Below are 6000 nucleotides of genomic sequence, written 5' to 3'. Positions count from 1 at the left end.
TAACAGCGAAGGTAGGTTCAGTGTAGTCTTCATTTCTGCTACGCTTGCCGTACGATGGTATTTAGTATAAATCGAGCGGAGCGATTCCGGACGCTTTCAAGGTAGTTAATTCAGATGGCATGATGTGGGTACCATACTGATGATGCATATTCCAACTGTGGACGAACATCTGTCGTGTAGAACAATTGTTTGCACGATTAAATGTATTACAACTAATGGTGCGAGCGAGAAGTTTCTGTGAAGTTATCCAAGTGTGCGATTAGCTTTTCTCGTTATAAGTCGATATGGTACTTCCGGGATAAGTTATAGGTTATATGAACGCCGAGATGTTTTCAGTTTCTTACGCACTCTAAAGGAATGTGATCAAGTAAATAGGCAAGACAAGCTTCATTAGTGCGGAATATTTGCGTCGATTTATATTTCTTGATGTTAAGTTGCATGTGCCATTTTTTAGTCCAATTAAGCAGTCTGTTTAAATCGCCCTGAAGAGTCGAAATATTAGCGTCATTAATAATTTTGCAATCTATTACGGAATCATCTGTAAAAGATAAATTTTAGACGAAATGTTATCAGGTAGATCATTAACGTAGATCAAGAGTAATCGCGGCTTAAGTACATACACTTGTGGAACGCCAGATTTGACAGGTGTTAGAATTGAATTAACTTCATTAGCGTTTGCAAAATGCATGCGGCGTGATAGAAATGCTTTTATTTAAGTAAGTACATTAGTATCAATGTTTAGTGCGCTGAGTTAGGTAGCAGTAATGTGTGGTGTACTTTTTAAATGCTTTAGCCAAATCAAGAAAAATACAATGCGCAAGAAATCCTGCGTCCAAGTTGCAATGCTAGTGGTTTGTAAAGCAAAGAAGCTGGGTATCACAACAGAATGTTTTACGAAAACCGTGTTGGCTAGATGCAAAAAAGTTGCTAGATTCAAGATGATTGATTACCTGAGAATAAATTACATGTTCCATTATTTTACAGGGCACTGAAGCCAAGCTAATGGGCCTATAGTTAGACGGGTTACGCGTATCAACAGATTTATGAATTAGAATAATCTTAGCCGTTTTCCAATCCTTAAGGCAATGTGTTGTGGTGAAGCGACTGAGAAAAAATTAACTCTAAAATTATAGACCGATACTCACAGTACTGCGTAAAAACTTAACGTTAATTGCATCAACCCCACATGACGATTTTAATTCCAATTTAGTTATGATTGATTTAATACCGTTACTATTAAATGCTATAGGATCCACCTGGAGGAATTTTTAGGTCGTATTTCGGGAGGAGGAGTAACATGCGAAGACAGCGAAAAGGCCTGTACGAACTTGTCATTTAGCACATGAGCGCATGCATGGTCGCGATTGTGTTACCAGTTGGTAAAATAATAGTTATCTTTGTAGTGCTATCGCCTTTACTACAACTCCAGAGTGCCTTACTGTGAGTTTTCTGTCGCTTGGGAAGGGTAACGTTGTAGTAGGAAAACTTCGCAGACCTTACGTTAGAAAAGTACCTGATTCTAATGTGGTTTTAATGAACCCGACGGTTCAATAAACGATGGATTGGTAGGCAGCCGGATCCTCGGCAGGCCGTTGCTGCTTGCGCTCGGATGCACGAGCCCGTTCTTGTACCCGGGCTGCAGCGCTGGCACGGCGTAGACGAGCTCGTTCCCGGTTCTGCCAGCGGCGTTGCTGATCGAAGGATGCCCGCTCCCAAGGAATACGTTAGATGCGTGGCCTTCCCATTTCGGAGCCGGAGAGAAACTGCTGTGCGCGCACTCAGCTGCGACTCAGAGCAACGACGTCACTACTGGCGCAGCTAAACTGACAACACTTAGCATAAGGCCTTTTCACTCCGGTAAATGACGTCCTGTTACCTGGCCTGACTGCCAGAGTCTAATGGGGATGTTCCCGAGTAGGCAACAGTGATTTTGACTTCACCGCTTTCATCACGTCAGCATTGTCAATGCAAATTTAGGGTCAGGTAGCGTGACGTCATGGATCAGAATAAACAGGCCTTGTGCTATCTAGGAGGTGCTGGCTAATCGCGCGTCTCCTTTTCTCTTTATTTTTCGCGCATGCGCATGGAGTTCCGCCGGAGGAGTTTTCAGCGTACAAGCGACCTACACACGGACGGACGGATGGACGAATCAGCTAGCGATATACAGCTTCACTGTAAAATACCTTCAGAGATGCGCATGGACTCGTGAGACTCCAAACAGTACATGTATAACACAAATTGAGCGACATAGAGAATTCAAGGAAGGAGGAAAACATGAAAGCATACAGAATCATGAACTTACTAAACGCTAGATTCGATGGACGATCCTGACCTACTCAAATAGTCAGGTACAACACTCTCTGAACCTCTTATGTGCTCAACCTTGGAAGAATATTTTGAAGAGCTAAACTCCATCGAAGAACCCTCCTCTTAAGATGCTTGGCCTCCGACAAATAGAACAGAGTTTGGTTGTCCATTTGGATTGTGGATGCAGTTCCGTAAGAAAAACGTGGAACTTCTCGATAGCCCATATTAATGTTACTCACTGCCTTTCAATGGCAGAATATCGCGTCGCACGTGGGAGACACTGCCTGCTTGCATATAAAACGGGATGAAGGACTCCGTCATGGTCTTGCATTAAAACTCCACCCGTACCTGTGTCAGAGGCATCTTTGTGGAGAATGAATTCCTTCTGGACGTCAGGCGCCTTTACAATGAGTTTAGACATTAGCGCGTTCTTCAGACCTTGAAATGCATTTTCTCTGTCATGGGTTCAAATCATCCGGCTACTTTATCGTTTTCGCGTTAGCTCAACTAGAGGTCGGGGCTTCTCAGCGTAATGAGGAATTTTGTCTGGGTAATAACCAGCAAGTCCACGAAAAGAGCATTCTTGTTTCTGGGTGCTGGCTTTGGAGCATTCAGTATCTTTTCTATCGTGCGGTCGATAGGCTCTATCTAATTGCTTCCTAACCGATAACCTAAAATATTATTGAAGTGGTTCCTATTTCAGACTTCTGAGGCCGCGCTCCGAATTCTTTTGAAGAGCTGCCACAGAGTGTTGACATGTCCTTCCCAGGTAAAGGTGGCTACTCATGCATCATCTATGTAGTGCACAATGTTATTCAAGCCAGCTGGAAGAGTATGCATGAGGCGAATGAAAATTGCCGAAGTTGTCACAAAGCCGAAAGGCATAAACAGAAATCGGTAGTGTCCGGATTGTGTGGTAAATGCAGTCTTGTCTCTACTTCTCTTCGAGTGGCACTTGCCAATGGCCATTTGTGAGACCGAGTTATGAAGAATAGGTCTTGTTTCCCACTTCCGCGAACATTACGTCTTTCCTTAGTATTGGCTCGGCATCTGAGACTAGCACGCTTTTAATACGCCGCAAATCAATGCACGCTCGATACGTTTTCTCTGACGTTTTAACAAGAACCAAAAGAGAATTGTAGCGAGAATTTGAACATTCGATCACACCTAGTTTCAACATGTCATTCCCTTTACCTTGAACAACCTCCTTAAGGCAAAAAGGCAAAGGATATTGCGGTGTGTGAATCAGTTCTGAAGTTGTCAGCTGAAGACAATATTCGACCTTAGACCTTTGTCTTTCATCAAGGGCATCACATGTGCGAATGCTTTCGATCCACCGCCTTCTTTATCTGTAAAGCTTGGTAAGGGGGCCTCAGATTCTGGTTCTTCTGCCACGACAAATAAGGAAGTGGGGAACGCGGACAGTGGTTGGCGCTCTTCATACCACTTCAGCACGTTGATGTGGAATAGTTTAGTGGTATTGCCACCATCCAACCAGTAGTCAAAGTCGTTTTCCTTTCAAGTGCCTACAGTTGGTACCTTCCATTGTATCCTGAGTTTATTATCACTGGTTGAGAGCAGTATGAGCGGGCGACCTCTCATCTTCAGCTGTCGGCGGCAACTGTCCCGGTCGCAGTACCCATTCTGAGTCCTCTGAGCTTTGCACAAGTTCTGGAGAACTAGCTTCAAAGTCACTTCTAGTCGGTTTCTGAGATCGAGAACATATGCGTATGTTGTTTTAACCTATTCCTTAAGCCACTCTCGTGTCCGGAGATCCTTGAGTATGGCCAAGGGTACTCGTACTTGACGTCCGTATATCAGTTCAAATGGCCAAAAGCCGAGGCTCGTTTGTAGAACCTCAGGGTACGCGATCCCAGGCTTTTGGTTTTTCTTGGCATAGCTTCCGCGGCATCATCTACAGGGTGCCGTTGAAGCACTCCACCATTCCAATATGCATAGGAGGATAAGGCGTCAAGCTCAGGCGCTCGACCGCGAGTAAATAACTTATTTCTCTCATCAACACTGACGTAAAACAGGTTGCTTGGTCACGAAGAATTTCGCTAGGGAAATCGATCCTTGAGAACGTTTCAACCAGCCCTTCGACTAAGGTTACTGAGTCGATGGAAGGTAAAGGGATGGCGTCCGAGAATCGTGTTGCAAACTCCACAAGAGTGAGTGCATACCGGTTGCGCTCACTCGATGTTGGACTCCAAGGGCCGATGATATCTACCGTGACCCATTCGAATGGGGCATCAATAAGCGGTATTCGCCCAAGCGGAGTTTTGCCCAATCTACTTTCTTGGAAAGGTTCTTTAATATGCATCGTACTATCTGACAAATCTTTTAACGTCCTCTTGGACGCAGGGCCAATGAAATGATCTAAGGACCCGTTCCATGGTTTTCCGAATGCCTTGATGCTCAGGCAACGAGTTGTCATGGGCCATGTTAAGAAATTCGAGACGTAGGCACTTGAGTACCGCTGTTTGGTCTATTATTTTTGCCGGGCACATTTGATAGGCTCTGTACATTACGCCCTCAGTGAGGTACCAGGAATGGGCGGTTGTACCTTTTCCAGGAAGATTTTTTCGGGCGTAGTTTCTACAGACTCGAAATGTTGTGTCTTCTTGCTGTTTTGTCTGAAATATTTCTCTCGACATCTGGAATGCTCCAACGTTTACCGGCAAACATTGCACCTAAATATTGGCGCCCACTATAACCTGCAGTGGACTGCTATCTTCTGTCGGTGTATTCATTTCATGTGGTGCACTTGCTATAGAAGTTAACGAGGACTCTTTCCAATTGGGAACTGCTTCCATGGGTTGGCGTGATCCCAAAACACTATCAATGGTCACATCATGCAATGGTTTTTCCGCGCACTTTGCGACCGAAACAACGCAGAAGTATGGTGAGGAATATTGACCTCTGCTTCCGGAACAACAATGGAGCTACCATGAGCCAGTAGTATCATAGATTGAGTGCCTAGAATTGCTGCGTCCGGTATGAGAGTTCATGGCACAACTATACTGTTGCTTCCTGTATCGCTGAGTAACCATATGATCTCTCCAAAAAGCTGCCCTTTCAACACCGGCATTTCCTCGGCGAGACTCCCAAAGCGATGGGCGAAGGCCCGTCATCTCGCTGTTTGGTACCACTTTCAGAGCCTTCCCATACACCTTTTTGCTGGTGGGGAGGTATTATGCGGCATGTTGATGATCCCTTGGCACCAGGTTCTCTCCATTTGCATGATTGCCCGTCGTATTCATACTTCCAGCAATATTCACAATGTGGCTGCTTTACCTTCGCACGGCAATCCGGTGTCTGCATATACAGCAACGCACTCGCGACTTCACCGCTTGCTTATCATCCGTCCCCTTTCCTGAGCTTTGTTCAAGCTTCTGCTTGCACACCAGCAAATTACACTGTCTCTGTGCCTCCAAGTAGTGCAGTAAAAGACAAAAGCTCAAACCAGCACGACCACAAAATGAGAGGGGACACACATAGAAGCGCCACTAACGACTGCTTTTATTCTCCCGCCAAAACGCACATACATAAACAATGGCCACACATGCGGAAACCTAATCAAAATGAACATATACGTATATATGTGCGTTTTGGCGGGAGAATGAAAAGAGTTGTTATTAGCGCTTCTGTGTGTGTCCCTCTCATTTTGTGGTCGTCGTGGTTTGCGCTATT

The sequence above is a fragment of the Dermacentor variabilis genome, unplaced genomic scaffold (assembly GCF_050947875.1).
Source record: "Dermacentor variabilis isolate Ectoservices unplaced genomic scaffold, ASM5094787v1 scaffold_13, whole genome shotgun sequence".
Lineage (NCBI taxonomy): Eukaryota > Metazoa > Arthropoda > Arachnida > Ixodida > Ixodidae > Dermacentor > Dermacentor variabilis.
The sequence above is the reverse complement of the archived record's forward strand: the minus strand, read 5'-3'. Positions refer to the sequence as shown.